This window comes from Quercus suber, unplaced genomic scaffold, assembly GCF_002906115.3.
Source record: "Quercus suber isolate HL8 unplaced genomic scaffold, Cork oak 2.0 scaffold_498, whole genome shotgun sequence".
Taxonomy (NCBI): domain Eukaryota; kingdom Viridiplantae; phylum Streptophyta; class Magnoliopsida; order Fagales; family Fagaceae; genus Quercus; species Quercus suber.
Genome location: NW_027069947.1, coordinates 477280 through 492120, shown reverse-complemented (window position 1 = coordinate 492120; position 14841 = coordinate 477280).

Below are 14841 nucleotides of genomic sequence, written 5' to 3'. Positions count from 1 at the left end.
CCTCTCTTCACCTCCCCAAACTCATCCCTCTCTCTCTAAACCTCAAACCCATAAGATTTTTGGCCTCAAGATCATTTCTTCATCTGGTATGATCTTAGTTTACCTATTCTTATCATGCATTTCATGATTTTTGACCTAACTTTTGGGATTTTTGAAAGAAAAATTTGGGATTTTTCAAAATTAATGAGTTTTTCACGAATTTTTGGGTTGGTTTTTGTTTAAATGATTTTAAATCATCATGCATTGCATCACATTTGTATTTTAACAATGATTCTTGCATTTAGATGTATGCCTAATATGTTGAAATGATGGGTGCTGGTAGGTTTGGATTGGGCTAAGCCCATGATGCTTTTACTATTGCATGTCACATGTTCATGCATTTCTCATACATGCATACCTTCAATTCTCTATTTTATGATATTCATCTTGTTGGTGCTTTTCTATGTGTTTCTTTCTCTCTCTCTTTCTTACGTTAGCTTGCTCTATGGCACCTAAGCGTAAATCCACTCTGTCCCGAAACCCTCTTCATTTCGGGGCATTTTCCCCTACTGATTCTACTCCATCTCATGTTCGATTCTATGATGATAAAGCCCGTAAGGACTTTTCAGAGAACTTTTCTCAACATGGCATTCATTTGGAATGCCAAGTCATCCTTTCAGATTTTTCCAATACTGATCTTCTCTCTACCATCTACAGTAGGGGTTGGGAGTCACTGTGTGGCATCCCAATCGCTTGTCCCTACGTGATCATATAGGAGTTTTACTCCAATATGCATGGATTTGACTATTCTGTACCTCATTTTATCACTCGCGTTCGAGGTACGCGTATGGTAGTCACTCTGAATCTTAATATTCGAGGTGCTACATGTCTCGAGGGTAGAGTTTGCTGACTACCTTGTCTATGAGCGTCTTAGGACTGTGTCCAAAGATGAACTCTCGTCTCGCTTCAATAAGACACCTTCTTCTTGGGGTGACCGTCAAAACACCCTATGCTTGAGCTTTGTAAAAGGTCTGAGGTTTCTTAACATGGTGATGACATTTGTTTTCCATCCATTGTCTCACTATAACTCTATCACAAAGCCTCGTGCTCAATTTTTTCTATCCCTACTTGAGGAACTCACTATAGATTTTCCCTCTCATTTCATTTTATCCCTCATAGATATCTATAGGGATATGGTGACTTGTGATAAGCTCATCTTTCCTTCGGCTATCACGAGGCTTCTTTGCCATTTTTCTGTCTCCTATCTTGAGTCTCCTTATTTTTCAGTTATGTGTGCCATAGACGCTGCTACCGTTAGATGGAGCAAGGGCCAAGTTTGACCAAAGTGGCCATGGACAGAGATAGCGACTCCTCTGGCTTCCTCCGTTCCCTTTTCATCCGCTCTTTCATTGACGAGTGTTGTGACCCTCGAGGCGGTCATGGCACAGCTTCAATGCATGGATGCTCGCCTTGACACACTTAGTGATGAGTTGTGTCAGGTGAACACCCGTGTCGGCCGTATTGCTTGATGGCAGGCTCGCCTTGGTGGCTTCGTAGAGTCTCCCTCTCTTTCTCCAGAGGCATCTAAGGACAAGGACGATGATAGTGACTTCGACAATGACGACAATGATAAAGATGAGGATGCTAGCTCTTCAGGTGATGACACGTTGACTACTTGAGTTACTTACACTTTGTCATTCGTGACAAAAAGGGGGAGTAATTTTGGGATGAGAGTAGTCATGTATTTAGGGGGAGAGTTAGCATAGGACATTTTTGTGATAGGGGGAGTGTTTTATATTTTGAGAGATGTAGTGAGGTTATTATGTATTTTCTTTTCTTTCTTTTACTTTTACCTCATGTATACCGATTTTGTGACCATTTGACATACATTGTACTTATTTTTTGATATATATATATATATATTTATATGCTGATGTATGTTTATTCACCTATCTCTTCATGTGTTGTTTCTTTTCTCTCTTTATGCTCATGCTTCTTATTATTTGTATGCAATCTTTTATTTCTGTTTCACACTAAGATGCCATGATGAGTTTTGTTTAAAGTGTTTTAGAAATACAGGTTGTCAAAGTCTTTCTTGCCATGAACTCTCTTATTGCAAAGTTTTTCAAGAGTTTGTGTTAGGATAGGTTTTATTGTATTCCACAAGTGAGTAAGAATTGAGTGATTTATGACTTCTCCCTTATGTTCATTTGTTTGTTGTGGGTTTGTCGTTGATAAGAATGTATTGACCCATTGTGATGAATTAACCAATTAATTAGCCAAGTTAATTAATTAATCCAATTAACATGCAACATGTGTGGTAGCATAAACAAATCACCAATTAAGTTAATATGCAGGGGAAAATAAAGTTGACATGGTGATTTGTTTACGAATGGAGAAAACCTACATGGGAAAAACCCCACCAGGTGATTTTAAGGTCACCATTCCTGAGAATCTACTATTATCACAACAAGCAGTTACAAGTAAAGGAATCCCAATACATTATACCAACTTACAGTTGAACCTTTACCCTAGTACTCAATTGGACTTGTTCTGTAGTAACAATCTCTCCTTTCAATCTACGGCTTCTAGTACGTGACTAACCAATTCGAACGAATCTAAGTACGTGACTAACCACTAACTTGAGAAGGATGTTGGCTGCAAAATTCTTCAGTTCATCAACACGATGAAGATCACGAAGCTCATTGGTTATAAAACCCTATGGCGTACAAACACAATAGTTTCTTGAAGAGAAAGATGAACTAGGGTAAATTGTCTCCGATCACAATATGCTTGTGAAAAACCTTTGCATCAAGTTGCACTCACTTGCATCAACTGTGACGACCCTTGAAATAATCCTTATATATGTTAAGGGTTGTAAGAAAAGAAAGCCCAAACATGTATACACGGATTGGAGTGAAATCAAATCTGAAAATCTGATTTTCTTAAATCTTGATGAATAGGGTATCTATTAAGCAGCTGTCGAGTATCGGGCTAAACTACCTTTTAAACCTTGATAGATTCTATCTGTCGAGCTAGCTATCAAGCTTTAAAATCCAACACTTCTTCACTTGATTCTTGGACAGACTTGCATGGCTTTAACACTTGGACTTGAACTCTTGTTCCTTGAAGCATTAAACACATCCTAGATCTACCTAATTACAAGTAAAGTGCATTTTGTCAAAGGATTAGCCAATTCTATATTGACATATGTTCCTAACATGATTCATATATGTCCTAACAAATCCTACTGATGGAGTTTCAAAAACAGTAGATGATGAAGAGGACTTGGTGGACTCTAAGTTTGAGAAAATGGATGAACAAGATGACATCCATCCAGCCTATGCTAAGCTGTACAAGGTTTTCAAGAAGCGTGAGAAACTTTATAGGTTGGCTACCAAGAAGCTGAGTGATATGGAGCTAAATCAAGAGGAGCTCTCTACAAAGGTTGATGAAGCAAATCAAACCACTGGAGCTTTACAGCTCGAGAACAACTTCCTTATTGAAAGACAAAGAAGCTTGAAGCAAAACTGTTATAGGTTAGAGCTCAACTGGAGAGGACTTCTAGTACAAAGCTCAATGAGATGCTTAGGTTTTGGAAATTTTCTTCTAATAGAACCGATTTGGGGTATTATTTCTCTTCTCCTAATATTGCCTCTTCTAGTACTACTGTGTTTGTCTCACCTGATAATAATGTTAATTCTGAGAACAATGAATGTAAAACTGGTATAGCTAGTGAGAACGTAGACAAGGGCAAATCTATTTTAGGTGCACTCCCTAAATTTGAAAAGAAAGAGACTAGAAACCCTAGGACTAAAAAGGTTAATAACAAATAGTCTCAATTGAAGAAGCCGTATCTCTGTCATCACTGTAGAGCTTCAGGGCATACTCATCCAAATTGCTACAAGTGGTTAGCCACTCAATAAAGCAATAGTATGATCTTGTTCAGAAACCAGAATCAGTTTCCATCCTCTTTTGCTCCTCTTAGAAATCTTCTTAAGGCCTTCATCACGCATATCGAACTTGAACGGTTTCAATTTTTTCCCCTCACCATCGGATCAAAGGTTCGCTCAAAGAAAATGTTCTTCCAAGGTGTGGCTGGAAAAAGGCTCAAAGTGATTTAGTCACTTTTGTCTCTCTCTCTCTCTTCCCCCCCCTATGGTTTTTGCATTACTTGTGTGTTTTGTTTTTTTGTTTTTGTTTTTGAGTTAGTCTAGTTTTATACTTTGCTTTGTTTAACATGTTTTTGTTTGTTGTTTACAGTTTTTTCTTTATTTTGTTTTTCATAAAAATAAAATAAAAAAATTGAAAAAAAATCAGAAAAATATGAAAACAGTGTGTGTATATGTACGTTGGTACTTGTGTACCTTGGATGGCCATTGAAACAAAATTTTCTAAACTTTGCATCTCAATGCACAACTAAGCAAGTGAGCTTTATGGCTCGTATTTGTGATAAGTACGATTAAGTAATCTCTTATACTTAACACTCATATTACTCTTTTTGACGGAAAAGACTAAAAAAAATCTTAAGAGAAAGGCATAAATAACCATCTCACTACTAAAACCCGCTAATCATGTAAAACATCTGTGTGCTTCGGCATAGCAAAATTGTGATGTTTGTGGCTTAACATAATTAGGTATTTCTTCTCTTTCTCTCTTATATGCACATGTAGATATGCTTAAAATGAAAAATATGCAAAAAATATAAAAGCAAAAAGAATCAAAATGCATTTAAATATGGTTGCAAGCATGTTTCTAGTAGACGTGGGAGTTATACCTTGAAGGTGATAGTCTCCATCAAGTAGTTATGATTGTGTGTGAGTTAAATTGATTTTCTCATATCTCAAATCGTCATAATATGAGATACTTATGTACTCTTGCTATGTTTTCACACACACCACACAAATTCTTTGCTACTTTTGATACATGTGCAAGTACAATGTGATTTGGCCATCACAAGGGATACATGTGTTGTTGTATGCTCACTAAACTGTCTCAACTTGTTTTTAAAATATAAAATTGGTTAAACTTGTTAAATGTGTTTTGGATCTATGAATGCTTTGCATTATTTTTGTTGAGAGATGTTTTTAAGAGCTTAACTTGTTGATTGGATCTATGTTTGAGTAGCTTGCTTGTTTGCATTCATCTCTTTGTGTTTTTCCTCTCTTTAAAAAAACTTTTTTTTTATCAAGCTCAATAGATTCTTGACAGAGCCTTGACAAATTCCTATCTATCGAGCCCCTTGACTTCTTTTCTCGATAGATCTTATTGTATTTTCGATCCATCGAGCTTTTTGGACTTTGTCTCGATAGCTTTTTAATCCATCAAGAAACATTCTGTTTGGCCGATAGATTCTTGACAGAATCTCGATCCATCGAGGAGCTTTTGCCATCAACAGATTCTCGATAGCACCTCGACAGATTCATATCTGTCGAGATTTAGTGCTCAACAGATCTCAATAGTTCCTCGATCCATCAAGCTGCGATTTCTATATATATCTTCAGCGTGAAATCAAATTTCATTTTCACTTCTCTCTCTTGATAGAAAATCTTTTCTCTCCCTCCAAACACTCTCCCCTCACTCTAATCTCCACTTCTTTCAAATTTTCGGCCTAATCAAGCTTCAATCTTGTGGTATGAACTTCTAATCCCTTTTTTCTCATGCATTTCATGCATTAGACCTAGGTTTTGCGTGTTCTTTGAAAACTTTTGGGGTTTTTGAATTTTTTTGAGATTTTTGTGAAAGTTTTGGGTTGGGTGTTGTTTATTGAATGCTATATGATCATGCATTGCATTCCATTAGCATTTTCACAATGTTTCATGCATTTAGATGTGTGTTTGATTATTGAAAATTGTGTGCTGCTAGGTTTGGATTTGGTTGAACCCATGATGCAATTATTTTTATCACGTCACATATTCATGCATACTCTATTGTGATTGTGTTTTGTTTCTCTCTCTCTCTCTCTCTCTCTCTCTCTCGGATAGACTGTGCATGGCACCTAAGCACAAATCTACTCCGACTCAGAACTCTTTTCTTTTTGGGTCATCTTCTTCTAATGATCTTCCCCCTCTTCACGTTCGATTTTGTGATGAGGAGGCCCAATAGGACTTCTCTGAGAACTTTTCTAAATGTGGCATTCATCCGGAGAGCCATGTGATTCTATCGAATTTTGCTAATACTATTCTACCTAATGTCATTCACCCTTGTGGATGGGAATCTCGTTGTGAGATTCCCTTGAGGTGTCCCATCATGTTCATACAGGAGTTGTACTCCAATATGCACGGTATCGATACCTCTGTACCTCAGTTTACTACGGTACTTCGAGGTATACGTATCCTAGTCACTCCGGATCTTATATCCGTGGGTAGCACATCCTGACTACCCCAGCTATCAGTATCTAAGGACTGTATCCAAAGACGAGCTTTTGTCTCACTTTTGTGAGACACCCTCCATATGGGGTGAGCGTTAAAACACCCTATGCTCGGGCTTTGCAAAATGTTCGAGATTCTTTAATATGATGATGACATTTGTTCTTACTTCACTGTCTTACTATAACTCCATCAAAGAGCCTCGTGCTTGATTTTTGTTGTCCTTCTTAGGGGATCTTTCCATAGACTTTCCTTCTCCCTCTTATTTCATTATCTCTATCATACATGTCTACAGGGATACGGCGACCCATGATAAGCTCATGTTTTCTTCAGCTATCAAGCGAATCCTTTGCCATTTTTCTATCCTTACTTCTGATTCTCCTCTCTATACTATCATGGGTGCCATCACTATTCGGTAGAGTGAGGCCCAGCTTCGATTGAAGCGGCTACGGACCGACACGACTGATTTCTTGCCCCTACCATTCCTTCCACCTCCGCTCCTTCTTTTTGGGTGAGTGGTGTAACTCTTAAGGAGGTCATGGCCCAGCTTCAGCACATGAATGCTCACCTTGATACTCTCACTGCTGAGTTGTATCAGGTGAACACTTGTGTTGGTCATATTGAACAATGACAGGTTCACCTTGGTGGCTTCGTTACTTCTCTAGAGGCTTCTAAGGATGAGAATGCTGCTGATGGTGATGATGATGATGAGGATGAGGATGCTATCTTTTCTAGTGATGAGGAAATGATGACCTCTCAGTGACTTACCCTTTGTCATTCGTGACAAAAAGGGATAGTAGTTTTGGGATGATGAGAGTAGTCTTGTATCTAAGGGGAGAGTTAGCATATAGCATAGGACATTTTTGCTAGGGGGAGTGTCTTTATTTTTTGAGGGATGTAATGAGGATTTTACTTTCTTTTCCTTATCTTTAATTACATTATCCTCTTATACACCGATCTTGTGACCATTTATTTTATGACATACATTGTATTTATTTCTTATTTATATATATGATGATATATGTTGTTATTCACCTATCTCTCCATGTGTTGTTTCTTTTCTTTCTTTATACAGATGTTTTTTTATGTATGCAATCCTTTATTTTTGTTTCACACTAAGATGCCTTGATGAGTTTTGTTTAAAGTGTTTCAGAAAGACAAGTTGTCAAAATCTATCATGCCATGAACTCTCTTCTTGCAAAAATTTTCAAGAGTTTGTGTTAGGATTAGATTTTATTGTATTCAACAAGTGATTATAAGTTTAGTGATTTAAGACTTCTTTCACACTTCATTTGTTTGTTATGATTTTGTCACGGATTGCCAAAGGAGAAGATTGTTAGGACATATATGGATATTGTTAGAGACATATGTTATGTACTTATAATTGGGTAGATCTAGGATGGGTTTAGTACTTCAAGGAATAAGAGTTCAAGTTTAGTATTGAAGCCATTCTAATCTGTCCAAGAAACAAGTGAAGAAGTGATATTCATTAAAGCTCTACAGATAGCTCGACAGATCTATATCCATCGAGGTTTAATGCTGATACTCGACAGTTGCTCGATAGAAGTTGTATCTGTCGAGAATTACGAAATTTAGATTTCCAAATCTGATTTCACACATATCCATGTGTATTTGTGCAGGGTTTCTTTTCTCACAACCCTAGACATATATAAAGATTATTTTAAGGGCCATCAAAGTGATGCAACTCAATGCAAATTGATTGTGCATGCAAATTGTGATTGGAAACATAATTTGCCCTAGTTCATCATATTTCTTGTAGAAGTTGCTGCGTCTTTGCACCAAGGGTTTTGTAACCAAGGAGCTTCCTAATCTTCATCGTTGGATGAACTGGAGAACTTTACAGCTAACATCTTCCTCAAGTTGGTGTGTTAGTCACGTACTTGAATCCGTGCATCAATTGGTTAGTCACGTACTGGGAGCTGTGCATTGAAGGGAGAGATTGTCACGTGTTGGGGTAAGGGTTCAACTGTAGGTTGGTATTAGGTACTAGGATTCATTTTACTTGTAACTGCTTGTTTTGATAATTGTGGATCCTCGAAAGTGGTGACCTTAAATTCAATCGGTGGGGTTTTCCCTTAGTGGTTTTCCTCATTCATTAACAAATTACCTGTGTCAAATTTATTTTCTGCTGCATTTAACTTAGTTGGTGATTTGTTTGTGCTACCACGCTTATTGCATGTAATTGAATCTAATTAATTTCGCTTGGCTAATTAATTTGATTAAGTTACCAAAGGGGTCAATATGTTCTTGGCTTGTCAAGTGGTATCAGAGCGAGCACACTTTGATTAGGTTTAATCTTTGCAGTGTGACCCATTGACCCCTGTTTGTCATGGATAGAGGATAGTCACTTATTATACCTCATTTATTTGATGGCATTAAATATGCATACTGGAAAGTACGCATGGGAGCTTTCTTGCAGTCTTTAGATGAGAAGGTGTGGCAAGTTGTGGAGATTGGCTGGACTAAGCCAAAGGAAATGCCGGCTGATTGGGATGATGCCAACCAACAACTCAAAAATATAAATTAACCAACCCAAGCGATGGATATAGTAATTTTGCTTGGGTCATACTAAAAGCATTCATATGGCCTTCTTGAAATCAGTCTTGGGTTCTATTTATGAGAAACCCTCATATAAAATTTGAACATACACATGAGCCAACAAATCAACCTCCAAAAAAAAAAAACTCAATCAAACGGTTATACTATAACAATCTCCAAGATCCAGGATTATACACGGGGAACAAACATTTCTCAAAATACACAAATTTCAATGATCAAATGTCAAAAAGAAACCAACGTAATCAACTGCCAAAGACTACATGTGTACAGTTTGCGGTAAACAAAAAACCCAACCTGATAAACACGATTTTCAACTTTAGCCCAGTGTAGAAAATTCACAGATTAACATTGGCACAAACAATTACGAGTCCTTTCACAGAAATCACAAAAATATATTTTTGATAAATATATCCAACATTCTTAAAGCAAATTTTGCCCCTCACATAATCTTAAAAAGAAGAAATTGAGAATAATACCAAATGAATATGAACCACTATTTATGCCCAAAGGATTATTTTCGGCCAATAGGCACATTTCATTCAATAGACACATTTTCGGTCAATAGACACATTTTAATTTAATAGACACATTTTCGGTCAATAGATACATTTTCATTCAACAGACAACTTTTCGGTCAATATGCACATTTTCGTTCAACAGACAATTTTTCATTCAATAGGCAACTTTTCGGTCAATAGGTACCTTTTTGTTCAACAGGTACCTTTTCAGCTAATAGACACATTTTCATTCAACAAACACCTTTTCGGTTAACAGGCACATTTTCATTCAACAGACACCTTTTCGATCGATAGGTACCTTTTTGTTCAATAGGTAGCTTTTGGTATATCCAATTTGAATGGTTATAACCTTTCAATAGGCACTTTTGGTGCCTATATATATATATATATATTACAACCTATCTTGTATATACCTATATATACAACCAAAACTAAACTAAAGACACAACAATATGTCCCTTATTCCTTCTCATAAAAAACTAATGAATAAAACAACATTTTTTTTTTTGAAACTCATCCAGTTACTATCCTTGTGCATCATACAGGTTAGCGACTAGTATGTATATAAAACCGAAACCTTTGACTTTTTGTTGACCTCTCTAGAGCTTGTCACCTCATTTTTATTTTTTATGCTCCAATTCCAATTATAACATGTCTTTATTTCTCTCTTTTCGTAACCCTTCTTTGCCAAAACTCACACTTCATCATTGACTCAAATAAAAGCTACCTCCATAAACCCTAAACCCTCAACAACCCTAAGGTACCAGCACAAGCAAAGGATACAGTCATAGAAAAAAGTGAGGCTATGAAAGACATTGCATAGAGAAGGGAACACAAGTAAAGGACACTATTGTAAGCACAACTAAGACAATTGCAGATTACATAACATCGACCATAGGGAAAGCAAATTTGGTCAACGTTTATCCATATTGGGTTTTTAATTGTTCATCTAATCTTCTTTAGCAGCATAGTATACAATTCATGTGGCTATAGAGCTTATAGTCAAGCTACTAAGGATCCTATTGTAGCGACAAGAGAGAGTGCAAAATAATAAACAACTAGGAAGAAAGAAGAAGCTGAGAGAGAATTGGAGGCTATAAGATCAGCTGAAAGAAAGGTATGTGTGTACCAAAATTATATCTTTAGTATTGCATAGACCTTCAATTATATGACTTTTTGAACACAAAATTCTACATGTTTACCTTCACAGCTTCACAACTAAATTGATGTTTGCAAAAGTAGATCACTAATTTAAAGTTTCCACAAGACAGTATACATTTATTTAGAATTGCCAAAGACTAAGGCAGTATTAACTTTATAGATGCATAATATGGATTATGAAAACATATAGCATGGTAAGAGGAGTCTTGGCAATAATTTAGATTGAATTTAGTGGCAGCAACCAAAATTAGGCTATAGTTCATTACTAAAGTATTCATTGGTTTGTTGTAGTTCACCCTTCAATAGTGTACAAATAAACATTCTCTTTGTTTGTGTTGTGACTAATCTGACGTTAGAGACTTTTTATTTGAATTATTTTTCCTTTGTTATTTTCTGCTCTATGTTTATTCTTCAAACATATTTATTCCTTTGTTATATTCTGCTCTATGGGTATTTATTGTAAAATATAGGTAAATGCATTTTTCTTATTTAGTAAAAAATTTGTATTTTGTTATTGTGATTTTCATGTTTTGATACTTTTGTTGTAAGTGAATGGACAAGTGCTTGCATTGCGAGTGTCCTAGCCAACATATTCAATTATTTACAAAAAATAATTTATTCAAATAATTTTTATTTCTCTGGTTACATCTTTCATAGTTTATGAATTATGTTTGTTTTAATTATTCGAATTAAGCTCCTCTTAATTGGAGGCTTGGAGTGACTAAAATTATTGGGAATTTCTATTGAGACCTTGCATTGAAGATAAGAACATTGGCCTGGTCCCTTCGTGACATTCAAGGTTTGCTCTTATCAAAATGAAAAATTTTCTAAGCAAGGTATGCTTTGGTTTCCCTACCTATCAACCAAAATCCAGCTAAATTTAATTAAGTCTTTTACTATCTTTGATGTTAGAGTGTGTTGTCAATTAGGGGTTTCTATGAAAGACCAGGAAAACTAAGGGTGCTCTCAAAAAAGGGTTTAGCCATTGGCACCATCCCTTTTCAGGATTATGTATGGAGTCGCCACTTTTTTTTTTAATATAAAAAAATAAGAAAAAATACAATACATAATTCACATGTCCAAAATACCTCAAATTTCATTAATTGAATATACAAATACAATTTGGTAGAATATCTTTACAAGGCTTTGGTCCTAGATACAAGCTATGTAAAAGAAATACAAGGCTTTGGCTCTAGATACAATCTACCAAAATAAAAATAGGACACTAAATCTACTATCCTAAAATTTTAAGGTTTGGGGGTTAGGTTACGGGATGGGAAGGAGTTAGGCACCCACCTTGCCCAGACAAAGTTAGGTCTTCTAGACTTTAAATGACCATTAAATACCTATATTCAAAGTATGAAATGATGTGCAATAGATATTATGTCAAGAGGTGGCTATGTGCAATGTATGACCAATGCATGGAAAATGCACATGTGGGGCAAGGTGTGTTATATACACAACCAATGAACCAAACATGTTCCTAATGAGGAAACATGAGAAGCTCCAAAGTTTGGTACTCATTGGAGTCCAAACAAGCGAGAAAATGCCTAAGAGGCATTTTATCAAACACCTAGCATGCACACTATGAACAACAATGTGAAACAATGCATGAACATTATGAAATCCATCTTTTTGCCACAAGGGGCTAACATCCAGAGAAAATCAACAAAAGGAACCAATCCCATACAAAAATTTGACCAAAAAATAAGTTTTTCCAACCCCTATGATGAAAATCCCAACCAATAGCATAAAGCTCACCAAAACATAATCCAAGGATCCAAATTAAAGAAAAGAGTTTAAAATTACCTTAGAGATGTTAATCGAATGAAAAACCATTCAAATTGATTGGGTTTTGATGTAAAAATAATGAAAGAGGGGTTTAAGAGAGGATGGGAGAGGTTTAAAACAGGTTTCCCACGAAAAACCTTTTAAAAAGCTGTTTTTGGGCGTTTGGCGACTAGGCGTGTCGTGAACGAGTTGCCAAAGAGCCGCGAAACCATTCTGGTTGAACTCGCGACTGGGCTTGTGGCTAGGCAAGTTGCCAAAACAAGTAGCCAAAACTGGCAACTTGCAAGTCGCCAAAATGAGTTGCTAAAAATTCTGACACATGTTTTTCAACCCAGAACATGTTTAAACTATGAAAAACAAAGTAAGCACTAAACATGAACACAAAGAGTGATAAAAATCACTTCCAAAAACATATAAATTGATAAAAAATATTTTTAGATTGATCCATATAAAGTTGAGCACACACACATTACATTTAAACAAGTACAATCGAACAAATGAATAAGGCATTCATTAAACATTAGGCATGTGTGTTGTGTGTGTGTATCAAGTGTGGAATAGTCTTTACTCTAGAGTGAAATTTCAATGATCAATTCAATCAAGTCATACACAACTAGTACTAAGCTAAGTGGTCTATCTCAATTATAGAAAAGAACATATATGATCTCCTACAAGAAAATGATTTACAAATCATAAAATTTGATCATTTTGAATCAAAACATCTCATTTTAAGATCGATGCCTAAAATTTTTTATATTTCAATTTGATGAACAAGCCTTTGGCTTTTTGGGCATCATACATATTCATAAAAGTAGCTTTTCCTTTTTTCTAGTCAAATTCTAGTATGTGCGACGGCTTTTGCAGCTCATTATCTCTTTTCATTTTGAGATTTACATTGGTTGAGCTCTTTAAGCAAAAAAAAAAAAAAAGTGTAGGAAGATATATAGACACAAGTCTACGCATGTATCAAAACCAACATGACTACTGACTAATAATTCATGACAAGCTTGAAGATCGATTTACAACAATCACACAAAGATGTCAAGATTTTTCCCACAAAGATATAAGTGCATAAAGAACAAGCTAAGCTCGTAAATGCATAAAGCCATTTATATGAAGGTATAAGGCAAAACTTACATGTGATATGTGCTCAAACATATATGATCAAACTTTTTAATTTTTTCACTTTTTATGTGGTTTTGGATTTTTTACTTATACAAAACAGAAACATAAAAGTAAGATCAAATGTAAAAACAACAAAAACAATGCATATAAAGAGATGCATGATGCACAAATGCATGACAATGAAGCATCTAATGCATGAAGGGTCCTATAAAGATCAAAAGAATTAAATCAAGGACCAAAAGAGTAAAGCTCAACCATAAGAACCCTTTCTCATCCAAACAGATTGATTGTTTGGAATGAGTATCTCATGAGAAGTGAGATGAGGGTTGGAAAAACGAGAACTAAAGATGCACATAGACAAGAAGTTAAGAGCATTAAACAATTTTTTTTAACAACATGCTATTTTCACTCAAATCCGGTTTACCCTTTTTAGCACAACTTCCATGAAGCTCAAGTTTCTCTTTTCTTTTGAGTCTTTTAAAAGCATGAAACTTAGAGCATTGAGGTCTTAGATGACCAAAGGCACCACAATGATGACAAACAATGTGTTTAGGTCTACTAGGCTTTTTGGGAAGGGATCTAGCAACATGGTTTTATTCTCTCTTCAACTTATGACATTGAGGTCATATATGACCAATCACACCACAATGGTGGCAAGTTGGAACAAATTTAGATCCATCCAAAGCCTTAGGTTGAGACCTAAATAGAGGCTTTGACTTAACAACCTTTCTCTCCGCCTTTTGATTTCTTTTATGTGGAGGAATGTACACTGATTTGTCCTTTGAGGTAGAACACAAAATAGGCACAAAATCGAGTACCACAACATAATTGCAACAAATATTTTCATTTTTTTAAATAGTAGGTTCAGCAATCAAACACTTGGCATGCATCTAAAGAGATTAATTTTCACATTTTAGCTCATCAACAAGTTTGTTAGACAAAACAAGTTTAGCATCCAAGTCCATATTCAAACATTCAAACTCTTTAAGCTTTTCAAGAGAATTTTTAGCAAGTTTCTTATATTTCTCAACCAATTTGTTGGATTCATTGAGCTTAGCAATCAAATCATCATTTTCACAAAATAACTTGCTTAAATCCTTATTAAACTTCTTAGCCTTTTTCTTTAAGAGTTTGATGTTAGGAATATCAACAACATCCGAAGATTCATGTAACATAGCATCACAATTATGAAGATTATCACTCATAGAGGCATTTCACAAACACGTGGCATGTTACATTCATCATTAACCAAATCATACGAAGAGGCATACAAAGCACAATCCATGGCAAATAAACACAAGGGGTCAAGGATCACACTT